Source organism: Astatotilapia calliptera, chromosome 19 (genome assembly GCF_964374335.1).
Source record: "Astatotilapia calliptera chromosome 19, fAstCal68.1, whole genome shotgun sequence".
In the NCBI taxonomy this organism is placed as follows: domain Eukaryota; kingdom Metazoa; phylum Chordata; class Actinopteri; order Cichliformes; family Cichlidae; genus Astatotilapia; species Astatotilapia calliptera.
Window position 1 is genome coordinate 10,050,308 of NC_137440.1, and position 19,692 is coordinate 10,069,999.

At 45.8% G+C, this 19,692-nt stretch overlaps 1 protein-coding gene across 11 annotated transcripts in view; it reads left to right on the forward strand.

Annotated features, from left to right (window-relative positions):
* The first annotated feature begins 11,877 nt into the window (after nt 1–11,877).
* myt1lb (myelin transcription factor 1-like, b) overlaps nt 11,878–19,692 on the forward strand; it is a 110,590-nt gene continuing 102,775 nt past the window's right edge. For 9 of the 11 annotated variants that reach the window (XM_026153012.2, XM_026153015.2, XM_080293566.1 and 6 more), the window contains exon 1: nt 12,322–12,677. The gene's annotated coding sequence lies outside the window, so the exon portion shown is untranslated. Of the gene's footprint in view, nt 12,180–12,321; nt 12,678–19,692 lie in introns of those variants that run through there. The other 2 variants (XM_026153013.2, XM_080293570.1) reach the window with 2 other exon arrangements.

Genomic DNA, 19,692 nt, shown 5'->3' on the forward strand with positions numbered 1-19,692 from the left:
TTGTGATGCAGGAAGATGGCACGTCTGTGCAGTCAGGCGAAAGTTTACGAGCACTCGAGGAGCTCTAAAAGCAAAGGTAACGCCTGCTGAAACAGGTGCTTTGTTTGGATTTGAAGCACAGCCTGGCTAGCAGTTTCCCTTTGTTCCAAGTCATTATGCTAAGCTACGCTAATCTGAGGACCTGCTGGCTGCACAGACTCGAGAACTCATGAGCTTTCAGTAAGAAAGCGACGCTCACGTCACCAAAAATGAGTGAATAATAACGGCTTATTACATGTGTGAACCACAGAGATGCTGCACACGTGCTGCTGGAATGTTAGAGAGCTCAGAAATGAAAGAATCAGACACACGGTGACGGCAATGTGGTTTAAACCACCAAAATAAAGTCACAAGTTACAGCCAGGCCTGTGAATTATCATTAGTAATTATAAGTGGCTCAGACTCGTCATGTTTAAGTTCAATAAAGCTCAAATATAACACAGCAGAGGATCTGAGTTACAGCAGCTCCAGAGCAAAAACACGACAGCAAACTCCTCTAAAGTTGGTGTCATAAGCCACCACCCTTGTTCAAAGCTTACGACACCAAGCAGTTTAAAGAAGTCCAGACGCTTTTCTTTCCAAGCTCCTTAGACTACGACAGGGGTAGGCAACTGCAGGCCTCGAGTACCGGTGTCCTGCAGGTTTTAGATCGCACCCTGGGTTAACACACCTGAATCAAATGATTAGTTCATTACCAGGCCTCTGGAGAACTACAAGAAATGCTGAGGAGTCATTTAGCCCTTTAGATCAGCTGTGATGGATCATGGACACATCTAAAACCTCCAGGACACCGGCACTCGAGGCCTGGAGTTGCAGGAACAATCGTGTCTGTAAGGAGAATGATCCAAAAATACGTCAACACACAAATAAAGCATAAACGTCCGGGAACAACAGGAAACACCGACAGTGTGGCAAAGACACAAGCAGGACGTGACTCAAACATCATGATGCCAGCAGCGCTAACGTTTGCACGCTCTCTGCAACATCTTAGCTGCTTGATGGTTAAACAGCCGCCTGTTCACTTTATAAATGAACCTTTAATCTGAGTCCAGCCAGAATGAAACTATGACAACCAACCATCAAAGGAAACAGAAACTATGGGAAGGACCGCAGTGAGCCAGGGTTGAGCAGCGGCTGTAAAAGGCTGCGTCTGAATTCAACCCATCATCATCTCCCAACACTAAACAAACTGGTTCTCAACTGGTCATGGATGTGAGCTAAAGTGTTTAAAGCTTTACAAATGCTGCTCCATCTCCATCATCAGGGAGAGGGCTCACAAAAGAGCCGCGGCTCTTATGGAGAGGCTGCGGGAGGTCTCGCTCCTTACTCCTCCTCGTGTCCACGGGAAGCACGCCATGTTTCAGGCCTGCTAGAAACAGTAGCACTGGTATGAAACCAGTTTATGTACCCAGAGTGCACTGCACACAGCGAGATTAAGGATGTGTGCATCTTGCATTTTTAACATACGAGCAAAAGCCAACAAGCTGATATAGTCGGGGTTCCTTTTAACGTGAGCATGGCGGCGGTTCAGCCCGGCCCCCCGCTGCGCCCTATGGAGTCAGCCAAACTTTCTAAGACACTTCACCCCCCCCCACCGTACCCCCTGTAGCCTATCCCATCATGGGAGGTTTTGATTCACAGGACTGACAACCTTATTATGCGGCACACTTATTATTGATATTACGCCGCAGAGGCACGGTTGCCATGGTCACCGAGCGAGAGACATTTAATTTTCTCTCCTCCATCATCATTATCTATGGGGCCATCTGTTGTGGAAAATGAATTCAGCCTCATTTGCATGACTGATAAGCACATTCTTTATCTGTCCCACAGAAGGTCATATGCCACAGATTTGGGGACTGGAGAGAGGGAGTGAGGGGGTGAAATGATGCGTGCTCTTACCTCTGCGAGTGAGGTAAATGGGCTGTGTGTTTGTGCTGGGATGTGTGCATGTGTCTGCATAATGCATGCACATGTAATGTTTATGTATGCCCTCTTGCCACGCTTTTGTTCTCACGCCGATGCTTTTGAATTTCCATCAGCACGTGCCTCTGAGCATGTTTGTGTACGTACCCGTCGTCATGGCTGCGTGTAGTCACTTTGTTTGCAAACTGCTCGTGTGAGTGTGTGTTTTCGTAGGTGTGGGTGTGTGTTTGTGGGATCTGTTGGTATTTTGGGTTTCAGATTTCAGAGTAAAGGCCTGTTTGCACTGCACGAATAAGAGGAACACGAGGAACAGCATCGCTGCCGTTCTAACATACCGGATCTGCAATCCACGCGTCCATCCTTTTTTTCCTATCTGAGGTTGTGGTTTCAGTACACTCGGAAGGTATTCCAGACCTCCTCCTCCTCAGACACCTCGTCCAGCTCTTCCGGGGGAGTCTTGAGGCCATCCTGGATCAGATTAGATGTATTCTCTCCAGCGAGTTCTGGATCTGTCTCAGGCTCTGCTCCCAGGAGATCCACACCCAGGTCCGGCTACAGGAGCGACAGAAACTTCCAGCTTTTTGTTGAGGTTTCCCAGCTCTGACTTGTCCGATTGCTCTCAGTCCGGCCCCCTCTCCTTGGACCAGTTTGTCTCGCAGGACTCAGTCAGGAGCTTTTCCCCAGACACCACAGCTCTATGCAAAGCTGTCTCAACAGGGAGGCTCGTGGAGCAGTAAGAGTCAGAGTGGCCCTGGTCCACGTGCCTGTGTGAAAACACTGAAGGGATTCTCAGTGGGTAAACTTTCAAAATAAGAGTCAGGGATTGTCCAGTACAGGATGACTGTGTTGAACAAATAAAAAATAAAACTGAGAAAAGCTAAAATGAATAACCAAATATAGTTTAGCTGTAAATATACTGTACCTGAGTGTCCTGCCTAGATGAGTGTAGAGGAAAGACTGAATATTATCATCTGTTTTTTTTTTTCATTAAAATATACCCACTGTGAGCATCGCTTTATCTTACAGTTTGGTCAAACATGGGAACAATGGTGTAATGTAAAAAGACATATAATTGTCATGTTACTGATGTTTTGATTCTATAGTTTGTAGCATTTATCAATATCACTTCATCTGCTAAAAACCCTGGCTGATATTGTTACTTGGTTGTTTCTTCGATAATTATGTGATATTTTATGCACTGAAAAAAATGAATTCTCCGTGAAATGTTTCTGCGTTGGTCTGTAAATGTAATAAAACATTACATTTAATCCAGTCTGGTTATACTTGATGATTAATTTTTTCTATAAATAAACCTTTGATTTCATATATTTCAGTGAACATTTTATTATTAACATTATTTATTATTATTCAGACTTATTGCTTCGTGTTTCTCGGGGACTCATTTTTGGAGTGAGGCTGTATACCTTATGTCCTTGCTAGCGTTGGTTCTCTGCAGCCCAGCTGCTAAGATAATGTGGGCTCATTGTATGCACAGCATGCTAACGCTAAGTAGCTAACTAGCTAAGAGCCCAGAGTGACGTCAAAGCTGAGCATACGCAGACTCCAGCCCAGCAGCCAGAGCATGCACGTCAACAGGTAACAGACTGCTACAGCAGAATCACCATGATTCTGCCTTTGAGGCATCTTTGTGCTGGTTTCATCTTTTCTTTGTGTTCACACCTAAATGCTAAGAGAAGGATCACCTGTGTCCTCGTTAGGGTGGGGATGTGTGCGGTGTGTGGGTCTGTAGCAGTGTTGCCAACTCCTCAGTAAGGAAAATCGCTATCTGATTGTTCAGTCTGACGTCACTAGCCGTGTCTGGGCCTAAACTCCGCTGCAGGTCCATATATCAAACGATCACTATGGCATTACTGAGAGTTGAAACACTGTCTAAAGTCCTTCATCTTTAATAAAATGATCAGCGTTCTTCTCTACCAGGTGTAACAATTGAGTTTAACATCCAGGCATCCATGAAAACGGAATTTATGACATTTAACAGACTTAGAAGTTAGCTCGCTAGCTTCTATCTAAATACAATATAGCATGTTTCGAAACAAATTCAAACGTACAGCTCTGCTATCACTTCCAACATAAATGAAGACAGAAAACTAAACAGCAGTGACGTTTGTAGGGTTACTGAAGTTTGGCTAGCTGGTATTTAATGATGTGCTACGTGACCGCTAGCGACACAGCAATGTTAGCATAATATAAACAAGCTAACTTTTTTTCCACTCGATAAAAGTTAATGTGAGTGTTCTCGGTGGTCAGGAACAAATGTAATCGCATGGCAGGATGCTGTAAAAGGACCAAACTTCAGCCAGGAGAACAACTGAGATAATCCATCCACAATACGAGGTTAGTCATTCATATACTGCTGCATGGGCTGGGCTGTAGCTACATCCTAAGGTTTTAAAAACTGAGCTTAAATAAATGGTCAACGGTAATCACTGACTTTTTTTAGGAGCTTTTTCAGATTAAATAGAAGAAAATTCAAAGCATTAAACATGTTAACAACACAAAAGCCATATTAAACGCAGACTACTTTAGGCCCGGAAGTAGGATTCCTCACGTCATCACTTAATAATCGGATTGGCTGTCCTAAAAGTCGCTAGAAGTCGCCAAATGACGTCATCGTCTAATTTGCATAATTGGTCATGCTAATGTAATTGTAACCTATCATGGAAGACACATAAAGTGAGTAAAAAACGTCCTAAATGCAGTTAGAATTTATTTAGAACTACAAATTAAATTTCTTTTAGCAATTATTGTTTTTTTAATGTCACAATTCCAATCCTGCTCCTTTATCCGGGCCTGGACCGGCAAAAGTGACCCGAAATTGGCACTCTGGTGGAGTTACTTTGTGTGTGAGAGTGTTTGTTTATAAGTAGTTTTAAACCTTGTGATCCACGAAACAGCATAACAGCAAAAGAACTGACTGCGTTACAGTCATGCGCGATTCATTTGCCGTTTGGTGTGAACGTCTCATGCCCTGATAGCAGCTGGGGGAGGACTATCCTCCGCCTAGGAGTGCTTTGGCACCGGTGAGGTGCCCAAGGCAGCACCGCTGCCTGTTGAGAGTAAGAGCCATACATGTTTTCACGTCAAAAAGTCGTCATACAGTAAATAAGTCTCCAATAATACCAGAAAAAGTCGCCAGATTTGTCGCTAGTCGCTTTTTAGAAAAAAAGTCGCTAAGGGGGTCTGAAAACTCGCTAAATATAGCGATAAAGTCGCTAAGTTGGCAACACTGGTCTGTAGGCTCAGCTTATATCATTCAATGGTGATTAAGAGACAATAAGTTTCAGGACATTTTACCGAGAAAGTAATGTAACGAGTAATGTAACGAAGGACTTTGTCCAGCTAGCAATTAAGTAACACAAAAGTAAGATGTAACACATTTAGTGATGAAAAATGTGCAATACAATACTGTGTATCCAAATTATTACCCATCGCATATTTACTGAGCTGAAATATAAGGTGCAACAGACATTCTTACAGGATATCATATTTTTATATTTAATTGTAAAAGTGTAAATGTGCAGTGTTTGTGTCGATTTTACTGACAACTTTTTATCGTAAATATGAAAAAATCCCCCCTAAGCTGAGGGGACTTCCTGCTGAATCAGGTGACACATCTCCATGGATTTGTCTCGGTGAGCAGCAGAGGTGGGACCAAGTCATTGTTTTGCAAGTCTCAAGTAAGTCTCAAGTCTTTATCCTCAAGTCTCAAGTCAAGTCTCAAGTAATGTCAGGCAAGTCAGAGTCGAGTCTCAAGTCACTGGTGTAAAAGTCCGAGTCAAGTCACAAGTCTGAAACTTTGAATTTCAAGTCCTTTCGAGTCTTTAAAAAAAAAAACGAAAAAATAATGTTGCAGTTATGCTAAATGTAAATATTAGACCATGTAATTTTAAAATCTGTGTTTTTCTCAACACATGACAAAATAGTGAACTTAGAAAATATACACAAATTGTGAAATTGCACCTCTTTAAAATGCAGCTCAATTAAACTTAGCTCCAAGAATAATTTTCACCGACAGTTCTGAGATAAGCTGCATGTTATTCTTGGATGCGGTTGTAGGACCGGCTTTAAAATCGCATGACAAAAATATCATACATATTAAAAAAAACTGTATCACCAACGTAGCCTGGAAAACATTTGCTAGTTAGATGAAGTCAGCCATCTCATCTTAGCATATTTATATGCATTATTTATAATCATACGGTTCTTGGAGTGAGTGCACACACTCATGAAGTTTAGTAACTTCAGGTCACTGCAACAAGCCCAGGTACAGTTTACCGACGGATGGGTGCAGGACCTTGAAATGCACCGTGTAGAAAGTAAAGACCATCGTACGTATCATAAGTTTACCAGTCTCACAAATCGTCGTCATAAATACACATTCCTTAACCGTTTATTAATAGGACCTTTGAGCTCAACGGTAATTAATTAGCAGTGGAAATAATTTCTGGTAGCATCACAGAAATGTAGCAGTGACAATAATACTGTATGCTGTAATCGTACTGGGCAATTAGTGATACAAAAAACCTGTTTTATCCTGTGAATAAAAGTATATGTTTTTGTCAATGTACCATAATAACAGAAGCGAAACGCAATATTGTGTCAGGACAATTCACTATTTATGCACAATAAACAAAGGAGCATAGCGCCACAATTTCTGTTCAGCGCCAGACTTGCTTGTAACCTATATCACCAATTATGTTAAGAAAAATGACGCATTAACTACAACAGCAGACTGACCTTCGCTTGGAGCAGACTAACCTGTGAGCTGGAGTGTTCTGGGACGTTATATTTGATCTTTGAATGGCTGCAATCCAGGCCATCCGTTGCGTCTTTGTTACTTCGGAAACATGGCTCGAACAATTTCTCTTCAACGACGTAATCCGATAAAAACGATCTCTTTACCCGTCGGCTTCCCGTGGCTGTCATGCGACCGGCTATTGCAGTTAATAATACAACAGCTTCTTGACATTTTTGTGTTTCTTTTTATTGCTGTGTGACTGATTTCAATTGAAAGCCTGCGTGCGCTAGTACCGCTTGCCACGAGTTCCCAGAATCCTTTGCGGTTCTACCCGTGAATGACGTCACATTTTCAATCTCTATATAATATGCATGTTAAATTTTATATTTGGGGTAAAATATCAAGTCTTTTCAAGTAAACCGGTTCAAGTCCAATTCAAGTCCCAAGTCATTGGTGTAAAAGTCCAAGTCAAGTCACAAGTCTTAGAACATTTTTTCAAGTCAAGTCTAAAGTCATAAAATTAATGACTCGAGTCTGACTCGAGTCCAAGTCATGTGACTCGAGTCCACACCTCTGGTGAGCAGCACGCGTCACCTCACAGGTATGAATCTGATTTCGGTTTGAGGAAATATTGATTAGCAGATTTTTGTCTATGACTGTGGGGAGTAACGAGGGGAGGTGTGATTTTAAAACCCTGTGCTGGTTTAACAATGAGGAGCCGAATCTAGTCTTACAAACACAGCAATACACACTGTGTGTGTGTGTGTGTGTGTGTGTGTGTGTGTGTTTATCCCCTGAAGCTACTGCTGTGTGTGTGTGTGTGTGTGTGTGTGTGTGTGTGTGTGTGTGTGTGTGTGTGTGTGTGTGTGTGTGTGTGTGTGCGTGCGCGCGCAGGTAAAGAGGCTCCCTGTGGGTTTGTGTGTGCTCTGGTCTTTCATGTCTGGCACATTTGTCATCCTGTTCCAAAGACCCGAGTATCACACACACACACACACACACACACACACACACACACACACACACACACACACACACACACACACACACACTCTCTGTACTGTACATAAGTAGGCTGAAGCTTGTTATTCCTCCTCTTTCTTACTCCCAGTACACCACCAATACAACCTCTCCTCCCTTATACATTTCTCTCTCTCGGCTCATTCTTTTCTTCTTCCTCCTCCTCTTCACCTCCCCCCCAACCCCACCCGCTCCTCTCCCTCGGTCCCAGCGAACAACAAGCCTTCACCTTCTCCCACGCTATCATCTCAAGTCCCCAAACACACAGATTGTCTTCCTCCCCCTCCTTTGGCTGCCTGGCGCTCACTTGCTTCCACTCTGCAGCAGCTGCACCTCTAACCTCAGCAGCCTCCCTCCATCCCTGCTGCGGTGCCGGGGTTCCCTTCGTTTTCTTTCACTCGGGAAGTTTTTTTCTTTAAAATTTACAGATGTATATGCGCTGCAGTCGGTGAATAAGTGATTTTAAAAAATGGCCTCTAAATAGTTCAAGCGCTTTTCATTTCAGGTGAGGAGATGAATTTAAGACGGTATTTATGTTAAGTAGACTCTTCTTCATTTTCTTCCACGTCTGAGAAGAAAACCTTGAACTTGAAAAATGATTTTCAACATGATGAGTGTGATTATTAACCTTCACTTCTGCTTTTCAAGGCATTTCTGCTGAGCCTCGTATTAAATTCATCATCAGCTGACAGAAAATCAGCCGCATAGCTGAAGCTCCAGCAGTGAGTCAGGACTCACCTGTTTAAATGCATTTGTAGGGGTGTGGTCTGTTTGATTGGCAGGTGCGTGGTGGCACAGGCAGCTGTAGCTGTTAGCTGTCTGCTGCTCTGGCCGGGAGGTTATCGTACTAGAAGGCTGACCTCCAGTTTTGGTGCACAGTGAAATTCTGGGATTTTGATTGGATGTCATTGAGCATCATTGTGCGATGCTTCCTGACAGTCCATGAATGAAGGCGATGTGGTTGGACTGAAGGACTGAGGAGCACTCGGTAAGTGTTATGCAGGGATGCAGAAGTGGTGAGGTTGATGTTCTTAGATTTACTTGGTTAGGTTTGTGCACTGAAAGGCTCAGTCTAAGGGTCCTGCTACAAACTAGCATGTGGCTGCTTTACTGCTCTGAAAGACACTTGGTGAGGTTTCACCAGCGGTTGTGGTTTGAGTCCAAATCGCTCTCCACACTGATGAATGACGCTCGTCTGGCGTGTGGACGTGTGACGAGCTGGGAGCTGAAACTGTGCTGTCGCATGTCTTTAAACACAACCTTGTCATAATAACTCTCATTTGTGACAATATTAGATATGATGAGGTGCAGAAAAGTCAACCTGGGAGCCAGAGTGTTCCCGCGAGAGCTCATTAAAGTGACAGTCAGTGAGCATCAGTTATGCTGATGTCCAGTGACAAAGAGATTTATGAAAGTAAAGACACAAACATGAATTACTCAGGGTGCACATTTTTCCCATAAACCTTTGCTCTGAGGCATTACGGTCTGAATTAAATCAGTGACGAGGGAATGAGCTTTGAGAGCGACGAGAGCGGCTCATTAAACAGCTGAAAACAAACACGCTCTGATTTGGTGGATTTTACAGTTTGTGTACCTGCAGCTTCTTTGCACGAGCAAATGTTAGCAGTGGACTGTGGACATCCCACTAAGCCTTTCCTATCACAAACATCTGTCCTGTGTCTGCTTTGCTTCAGCAGCGTCTCTGTCCTTCCAGTGAAGCACGCCACTTCATTATTAGACCCCCAATAATAAATGTGAGCTGTGGTTGGTTTGGGCCGTCAGAGGCACTCAAACAGAAAGCGCTCACCTATTGGTTAATGACTTGTCAATCACAGGTCAGGAACCAATGAGTGCGTCCTATCTGAGCCTTGGCGTGGCCAAACTCCATGTTTTATTCAGCATGAGCTGAAACAAGAGGCCGAGCTCATACAGTCATCGGGACTGTCCTCCTCACACGCGTCCACAGACATCGCCCCCTGGTGTTTGTGGGAAGGATTGCTGGTTTAGTGCGTCTGTCTTCAATCCATATTTATGACATCATACAGTCTGTTTCATCAGTGCATATGAAACAGTTAGCAACATGTAGGCCAAAAAAAGCAGGTTTAGGTTAACATCAGGATACACAAGGAGTTTTTAATGCGGGGCCTTCGGGGCAGCCGTTTGTACGATCGTCTCTAATGTGATGAAGTTGAACAGAAGTCAGTCGTTTGTGTTCAGTGTGTGCGTTGTTTGGTGTCTCAGTCGGTCTGGCGTGGATGGCCTTCAAGTGTCTTCGACACATTCTGAAGTGTTCACGTCGTTAATTATGAGTTTCAGTCATTTTCATGCAAAAAGAGTCAAAAAATAAAATAAAGTTGAACTTTTTGTAAGAACAGTTTCAGCTGTTTGTGCTGATGTTTCCTGAGAGCAGGACCTGAATTATAAGACTAACAAACTGGCACTGAAATGAGTTTAACATGGATTACAAATATTTTATATGAAACAGTCACTAAAAATGTATGTAGAATATATTTACATGTAATTTAAACTGATTTGAAGATTTTGAAAATGTTCTTTATTCAGTTTTATTTATACAGCGCCAAATCATAACAACAGTCGCCTCAAGGTGCTTTATACTGTAAGGTCGACCCTACAATAATACACACAGAGAAACACCCAACAGTCATGTGACCCCCTATGAGCAAGCACTTTGGTGACAGTGGGAAGGAAAAACTCCCTTTTAACAGGAAGAAACCTCCTACAGAACCAGACTCAGGGAGGGGCGGGGCCATCTGCTGTGATTGGTTGGGGTGAGAGAAGGAAAACAGGATACCCGTCTTCCTTCCTGTACCTGTCTGATTCATGATGTCATCACAGTCAGGCTGGCTCTCCATCTTTATTACCTGACACTGAATCTGAACCAACATCTGGTTTGCAGATGTTTAAGATTCAAAGATCCCGTGAAGATTCACTGCTAACCTGTCACTGACCCCGTGGCTGAGTTATCCCTCGTTATGGAATAATTACCAACAAATTACAATCCAGTCAAAGCCTAAAAGGGAAACGTATCCCGTCACTGCTTCCTGTTTCCGTCTCCTGCTTTCCTTCTCTTATGGCGTCCCTGTTGGGATTTGTTTCGCATGTTTGTTCGTTTATGGAGGGACGTTCTGGGTGAGACTCGCCGTCTTCTCTCCGGTTCAGCGGATTTCTTGTTTGAGTGAAGCGATCCTCGGTGCCGAGGCTCCGTGAGCAGCAGATTCACGGCAGGATTCAAACATCACAGCGCAGCGATGCAGGGCTGCTGGGTCAGCGCGTCGGTCTGCCTGATTGCTGGAGTAATTGTGCCTGATTGGCATTAGCATAGGTAATATGGAGCACCCCGGGGGCAGCGGCGGTCCCAGCCCCCCTGAGTACTTATGGTGCCCTGCTGCGCTGCTGCAGGCAGAGAGCTTGTTGGTTGAGTAAAATGCTGCTGGATGCTTCTGATGTGTTTACTGTTGGAGCTTCATATATGCTCTGAATATTTATGTGCAAACACGAATGTATTTGGAAACGTTATTGCTCGTGTGCAGCGAGAGGCCCGATTCAGCCGCCCCAGCGGGCCGAGCGAATGAATTAGCACCTCTTGTCCAGTAAGAAACGAAGCTAATTTATACTCTAATTATGACGATGTCTCAGGGATCAAATTAACATTGTGTGTGTTTGCATATCTGTGTAAATATGGAAATCAGTGTGTTGTTATTCCCACACATGAATGTCACCCCGGTTATTGTGCACTCCACACGGCTGCAGCTCGCCCGCTTCCACGCTCATTCATCTTCTTCTCCTCTCTTAATTCTGCTGCTCAGCCAGCCTCGGAGCCTGTGATGGGTGGAGGAGGCGGCGGAAGAGGAGGATTAATTAACGGCAAGCCAGCGATGAGGCAGAGACTTCCTTTAAGTTTGCTTCCTGTTTGTGTCTCCAGTCAGACGAGCACTGAACCACGAGTGGAGCTCATTCCAGCGATTTTAGGGCACAAACGTGTATCTGTGCTCCCCCTCCCCTCCTCCTCCTCCTCCCCCTCCCCCTCCCTTCATGTGTGCCCGTGCAGGGCCCGTGGGAAGCACTCGCTCTGGGAGCAGACCGTCTGCAGCCCTGAATAAATGTATGTGGGGGGGGGCAGAGAGAGTGTTGGAGGACATACATGCAGAGAGACGAGCTTTCAGCTTCCTTCAGTGGTCCCTGCATCTCCTCCGAGCTTCCTCACACGCACACACACGCATGCACACGCACACACACACACACTCCTTCAGGGTACACCAGCCGCTCTGGAAGTCCTCTCTCTCCTTTGTTGTTTTTCTGTTGGTTGGTCTCGGCGACGGCGGAGCAGCGTGCGCCTCTATCGCCGCTTCTGTGTGTGTGTGTGTGTGTGTGTGAGTCTGCAAGGCGGTGTGTGAAGGATACCACTAGCAGCGCCCGGGTAAGTCAGCCTCTTCCTTCCATGGTTTTTTTGAGCGTTTCTCTCCATCTCGCCTGGGATCCTCGCCTCTCTCCACCTCATCTCCCTCTCCCGCCCTCCCTCTCTCTCTCTTATTGCTCTGCTCGCTCTCTCTCTCCCTCAGTGTCTCTCTCGGTCTGGGTTACGCCGTTTCCTCCCGACCGCGCTCTTGCCATACCTGCTTCTCTCTCTCTCTCTCTCTCCTCATTGGTGTGTCCTGATTCCTTTTTTCCATCAGGCTCTGGGCCCCATTGGTCGTCTGCCTTCCAACCATTATCTCCACTCCTCCACCCCTCTGTCATCCTTTCTCGCTCTCCGCGCTCTCTCCACCTCCTTCCCTCATTGCCGGTCACATCTCTCAAGTCGTAAAAATGATTTGCATGCAGGAGGAGAGCGCAACTTTGCAGTGAGAAAAATAAAGGAGAGGCTGAAACCGGGAGAGCAGGAGGAAAAGTTTACTGAGAAGACTGCAGCTGGAAGGTAACTCCTGCCCGTTAACGGCTTCTCGTGTTTCTGCCGTGCCCGTAGACGTGACGGTGTGATGTTGATCAGCTGCCCGGCTCAGTGAGCGTTTCGGCTGAATCGGAGCCTCGCGGTCGCTCCGGTGTCGTATCATCGGGCTTTGTTTCTGTAATGTTGCTGCAGTCGGGCGGGCTGTTGTTGCGTCAGGTATCGTGAAGAAACTTGCATGGTTCACAAGTTTGTTGTGGAAGTTTGGTGCTGAGTGCTGCTCTGCACATTCGCGCTGTGTTTGCTGGAAACGTGTCTCATCGTTATGCTGCTGAATGCTGGATTATTGCAAGATTTCCTCCATGTTTGTGTTCTCGAGCGCTTTGATTTGCACGCACATGTGCTGTCACTCTGATGTCTTCATGGACGAGGCTGAGCGAGGCAATCTGAAGTTCAGCTCAAACTTCAAGCACATGCTGTCCCTTCGGTCTGCTCTTCCTCCTGATGCAGATGTTGTGCGTGTGTGTCTGCATGCACTCACACAGATGCACTGTAACACGTTTCATTCTGTCATGACAAGCAAAGCTTTGCTGCTTCCACAGTGAGTGTTTGTGAGCGCAGGATGGAGGCGTCGCTTGGACACATCTGGAGAGGAGTCCAGACTGACCCTGCGTCGTCTGACACATCGGTGTTTTCAAAGTGAAAGTGTGTGCAGGCTGGGATGAATTCATTTATCGGCCGGTGTCAGTAGTTCAGCAGGTTTAACCTTTGTGTTCCTCAAATCTGAGATTTAGTTGAGTAAATCTGTGATTCAGAGATAAAGTGATGCAAACCTGAGAGACTCTAAATGAGTTCAGTGAAGATTTCTTTCTTTGTTTTCTGCACAAAATGGAATAAAAACATAACAAATCAATAAAAGCCCAGAGCAGTCTCTCAGTCCTGACTTTAGTGTGAAGTCATCTCAAACCTGTGAAACTGCTCTCACTGACGCTCTTACAGTTACAGTAAGAAGTGCATCTCTGAGCCGAGCCGCTCGGCGAGCTGAGGTGAAGCCGTGTTCTCCGGGATGTTCCTGAAACGGCGGCAGGAAGGAGACGGCGTGCTTGTTAGAGAGAGAGCGCGTGGCTGATGTGCTTTGCAGAGCGAGCCGAGGACAGCGAGACAGCTGAATGTGATTAAATTATAGAGGGAAAGCATGCTACCTGGTCTGACTGAGACCAACGCTGTGGGAACCCCCTCCTCCTCCCCCTCTCCCATCTCCTCCTCTGTGTGGTGTGAAAGTGAAAGAACCCGGGGAGGCTCGTCAGAGAGAAAGTCAGGTGTTGATGCTGAACGTGGACTCAGTGTAACGAGTCATGGCATCGACGAAGACACGGGTGGGGGTCTTTACTGCTCGGCAGCCTAATGAACGAGCAGGAAAAAGCCTCCCGGGGATCCCCTTCATGCAGCCGCCAGGGTGGGGGTGTGGGGGCAGCTGCGTGCTAATATTAGCTTCCATGTTGAATGGCTGGATCCCACACGAATCAGGCTTAGCAGAACTGCGGCGTGCGGTAACACAGAGCATGACTGTGCGCTGAGGCTGGACTGCCCGTGTGGTCGCACGCTGACGTGCATTTAATGACACGAGTGAGGACGTGCTCGACTCGCCCTCCTTAGGCGTTTGGAAAATATTAACAATTTTTAAAAACCCGTTGCTTTCAGCATGTTATACCACCACTCACCACTAGGAGGCGGCGCCTCTTTCGAGGGGAGTGAGGCGGGAATTAAAGCCACAAAACCTCTAGTACAATCAGAGCTCTGCTCACTTTCTGTTCCACAGGGGGCGCTCTCGAGCTCACTGTTTGGACATTGTTGACAGGAGAGCTCGAGACAGTAGAAAAGATTCTATTTGCAGATGTCTTGCAGGTTTCTATTGTAGTGAAAAACCATTCGTATTCACTCCTGCTCACTGATGTCAGAGCGCCCCCTGTGGACAGTAAACCCTCAATCAGAGCCGCTCGTTAAAGGGAGGGTTAAAACCCGATTATTGGCGGGCGCGATCGATGGATTCAAACGAAACACACTCTGTGGTTGAAGTTTCACGTCAGCTGTTTTTTTAAATTTGTCGGTTCATCTGTGACGCGCATGTTTCTGCAGGCATGTCCTACTGAGATAAATAAAGTTTTTCTCATACAGGAAGCAAGAAAAAATGAAACAGTGACACGTTAACGACGCAGATAATCTCTCTGTTATCATCTCGCACTGTTTCTATGCTCAAACGAAATCGCAGAATAAACAAAGTGAAAGTTTGATGAACGACTCACAATGAGGCAGCGTTTCTGTGTTTGATGCTTTTATTGTTTCAAATTATAAAACGACGTAAAGTGTATTTAAAGGCAGAGATGGATCAGCGGCGAGGGTCAGCTGACGGCTGTGGGAATGTGAAGCGCTCCGTACAAGGCGACTGCAGCACGGGCTGCTGTGAGCGAGAGCGGGAAACGGCGTCCGAAGTTAAAAATGAAAAAATATTTGCTCCCCGAGGCGAAGTTTGGAAAACTAAAGTATCATTTCTGGGAGACGCAGTTTCACGTCGCACGTCTGCAGCACATCTGTTCCTTTAACATGAACCTGATTATGCAACACATGCTAAAGATGACAGAATGATGCCAGGTCTCTCTTGGAAATGAGATTTTTAATCTCAATGAGATTTTTTACCTGGATAAATAAAGGATTAATAAATAAATGATTCCTGTAGAAGAAAATAATCACTGTGACGGCACAGCGGTCAGTGTTCCACTCACTGTGGACCTGTGGACTCCCACACACACTCCTGTTTGTAAAGTTAACAGTTAAAAAATCAGTTTTTTAAATTCAGCTTACCGTGAAAAACGAAACAGCTGATTTATTTCTTATTCAAATGTCGAATTTATGATTTACTTCATCCTGAAGCTGATCGGGAGTGCTCTCATCTTCATCATCATCATCATCATCATCAGTATTGTTGTTACAGGTGTTTGCGGTGCTGTAGTAGCTGCGTATCGGCGTCCTCAGCGTCCTTTGTTCTTACCTCACATTCTCCAGAGTTCATGTGATGTGTTTGTTTCTTCATAATTGAAATTTTTATGTGCAAACGATGAAATTATGGAACGTCTGCGTCCACACTCTGGGAAAAATCTGGGAGTGGAAACGATGATGTCGACCGTGCATGTGTATGAGTTTACTGATGAAAGAGCGTGTGGACAAATCAGGTGACCCTGGTCTGCACCGCCGGGGCTCTCGTTCCTCGGGATGAGTCGCAGGTTCGGCAGCGGCCGATCTCGGCTCAAACATTTAATCACGATGTGGATTTTTGGTCTCATTCGGGTCATTCCGAGCTCGCTGTGCGTGTCTTTGTGGGAATCAATGCGGTCTTCCAATCAGTCTCCGTGACGGACTCGGGCAGAGGGGAGATCGATCGATTCGAGCCGACACGTCGTCGATGCCGACATCTACTCGGTGTAGGATGTGGCCGCTCGCGCGTCCTTCGCACACGCACTCCTGCGGCGGCTGATTAATTATGCCGCTCATCAGTCAGAGCACGAGTTGTAGCAGATACTGTAAAATATCAGCAGCATTTCCAGGCTGCTGTATTCAATGTGATGGTGACGGGACGAGGTGACACGGGCCAACAACAATTCATATCGAAGGTTATTATGATCACAAAGTCGCTGCTCCAACACCTGGGATCCTTTCATTCCCTCCTCTGCCCCATTGTTTACATGCAAATCGAACTGTGTGCATATCCAAAGAATCTACAGTTATACAGGAAAGAATGAATGAAACAAGGAGACATACAGAGAACTAAACAGGAAGAACACCGAGGGAAAGAGGAAGTACACAGGAAGGTTACAGAAGACTGAAAAAGAAGGAAGTAACACAGAAAGTGAGGAAAAAAGGATATATCAGGGAAGCGAAGAAAGGAAGCATGCAGGGAACAATGATATAAAGGGAGGAGAAAGAGGAAGGAAAGAAGGAAGAATGCTGTAGAGCAGGAAGGAGGTACGGCATACAGGAAGAACATGGGAAGGAAAAGCATACAAGATGGAAGAAAGCTTATAAGAAGTAAGGTAGGAAAGTATACAGGAAGTTAGGAAGAAAGGACACATAAACAAAGAAAATGGGAGGTAGGGAAGGATACTGGACAGGAAGTAAGGAGGCGTGCAGAAAACGGGAAGAAGGCATGTTTTGGTAAAGGAGGAAATGAGGAAATGGGAGGTTTTGGATGTGTAATTAGAATATCAGGTAGAAGCACTCGTGTAACTGTTAGCTGTCGTGTCAGGACTGAAGTCCGACAGCAAAAGGTTAAACCGCTTGTTAGTGGATAGAAAATTGTATTACACGTGGCGGTTACCACCTGGATGTGGTCGTCCGTCCCCCCGTGTGAAAAATGTCCACAGAAAACAGAGTACAGGGAGTTTCAGTGTGGGTATCCCTCCAGAGAGACACACACACCTTCGTGCCTTTCCTCGGGGAAAACGCGATCTATCTCCTGGCGGGCAGGCCAATTAAAAACCAATCAGGCTGCTTGGAGTGCGCTGGTAATGGGAAAGCCGAGGCAGTGAAGGAAGTGCGGCTGATTAATGGACATTTTCACCTTGTGGCATAACAGCCTGCCACAGGCATCCATCACCTCGGGGGACGACGCTGGCCCCACACCTATCCCGACCGGCTGACGCGCTGTAAGAGATGTGCGAGCGTGCGACGGCGTGCCTGATGAGGCTGCGGGAGCTCCGCGTTAACCTGCCTGATCAGCAGGCCGCGGCGGCGGCGTCACGGCTACAGCTGCTTGTTTCCGTGTTCACACATCAGAGGACGCGCTGCTTGTGTTAAACGTGCATTTCTCACGTATTAGTTATAATAACGTGAGCCTTCCAGTGCTCGATGCGAGCACGATGAGCAGCTGGAATCACTTCCAGTGTTTTCGTTGCTCCGGTGGGTCAGAACCGGACTTTCCCACAGGCTGCAGACACGCTAACGGGGGGTCGGGACGCTCTTACCCAGCGCAAACACCGTGTTTGTGCCGTTGCACGGCAGCGAGCATTCAAAAGGAAAGTATTAAACGGCGTGAGCCGAGCTGGTTCCATTTCAGGAGCCGCTGTGACCTACTTCACACAGCCCGGCAGCGAGCTGTAAATAAGGATTTTCATAACCTGCTTTGGCCTTTTCCCATTAGAGCCACGACGGTGCCTTGAAGAATATTACAAAGAGGTGAGGAGCAGCTGTTTAGAGCGCTGCTATGATATCATCAAAGCGCTGACCTCCAGACTGCTGGAGTCTTTGTCATGCAATTACAATTAGCTTTAGCACCACGTTTAGCGTCAGCGATAGGACGGGATGGAGGGCGGGGGGAGTAATTGAATTTCTGTGTGCGCGGCTGCAGTTCAAAGTTGATGCCACTCGGTTTGTGTGTCTATCTGCCTGTTTTACCCGCCTCGCCGTGGAAACGCATTTATTTCAGCTCCGGCTTAGTTTGCAGATCTTTTCCAGTCGAATCAGCGGCCACACTGGCACCTGTTGACATTTAGTTTCTCTCTAAACAATGAAACGATGAATCATTAAAGGAAATGTTTCAATCACAGCAACACCCGCCTCCTCGCTAATGAGGCTGCTGCGTCATTACCGAAAAGTCAAGCAAGACGCCAGAGTCTTCGGGTCAGAGCGGTTACGTCACTGCTGCGAGGGAGGCCGCATGTCAGGGGAGGGTGGAAGGAACCAAGGAAGGAAGGAGACCAAAAGCACACAAACCAGAATGGAAGGAAGGAAGTGCACATGAAGGCAGGAAACGAGACATATAGGAAGGAAACAAGGAAATAGGAATTATGAAGGAAGAACATATACAAAGAAGGAGAGATAAGCTTAAGGAAAGGAAAGAAGAAAGCATACATAAATAAAGAACGAAGGGAAGGAAGGATGTATGATACAATAACAAAGGAAGGAAATACATAACTAGGGAAGAAAGAAAATATGGATATTGAAGGACATTAAAGGTTTAAAGTATACAAACAAAAAATGAATGGATACAGGAAGGAATGAATTAAGGATACATAGAGAAAAATCTGGAAAAAAGAAGGAAATGAGGAAGGCAGAAAATAAGGAAGGAAGGATGTACAGAGAAAGGACATACAGAAGTAAAAGGAGGCAGGAATTGAAAAAAGGAAGAAAGGAAGGAGGAGAAGCTAAAAAAGGAAGTGTCAGGGCAGTACATGGGAACGTGGCGAGATATTGGAAAATGATTACCAAACAGGCATCCATTATTCAGCAGGGCAATCAGGGCGGGCACGCGCTCCTTATTTATGCCAGCGCTGTAAATCAGATTTGTCGGTTTTGATCACTCTAAAATCTCCCAGTCACACGCGGGCAATATTGGGTGAATATTACACTGTCTAATGGGTAATTGATGACGGCATGTGACACCGGTCGAGACGAATGGACGGCCTGCAGGAGCGAGGAGGAGGAGGTGTCGGGAGAGGAGCTGATTGCTCTGAGTAGCTTTGCAGGAATAATTCGGGTTCACACGCCGCTGTGCTCCTGCTTCCTCCTTTTTTAAGTGTTAATGTAAATCAGCACGTGTGCAACTACAGACCAATAACCAATCAGCATCCAGCGCAGGTCACAGACAGCCCGTCTTCATCATCCTCACTTTGTTTTCTACATTTGAGGCACGATGTTGTCTTAACTGAGGATAAGTGATCTGTGGAGGCAGGCGGAGGAAAGGAAATACATCTGTGACTGATTAAGGAAGGAAGGAAGTGAAGAGGGAAGCATCAGGGGAAAGAAGGAAGAAAGGATACATTCAGGAATGATGGATGTTTACAGAAAGGAAGGAAGTATAGAGAAACTGGGAAGGAAGCATGCAAAAGAAGATGTAAAGAAGTAAACAGACAGGGAAACGGAAGGATACAGCATAGGAAGGATAGATACAGAGAGGAAAGAAGGAAATATAAAAGGCTTTCAGGTAGGAAGGAATTGTGGAGGGAGGGAAGCAAGACAGGAAGTGTGGAAGAAGAAAGGAAATTTACAGGAAGTA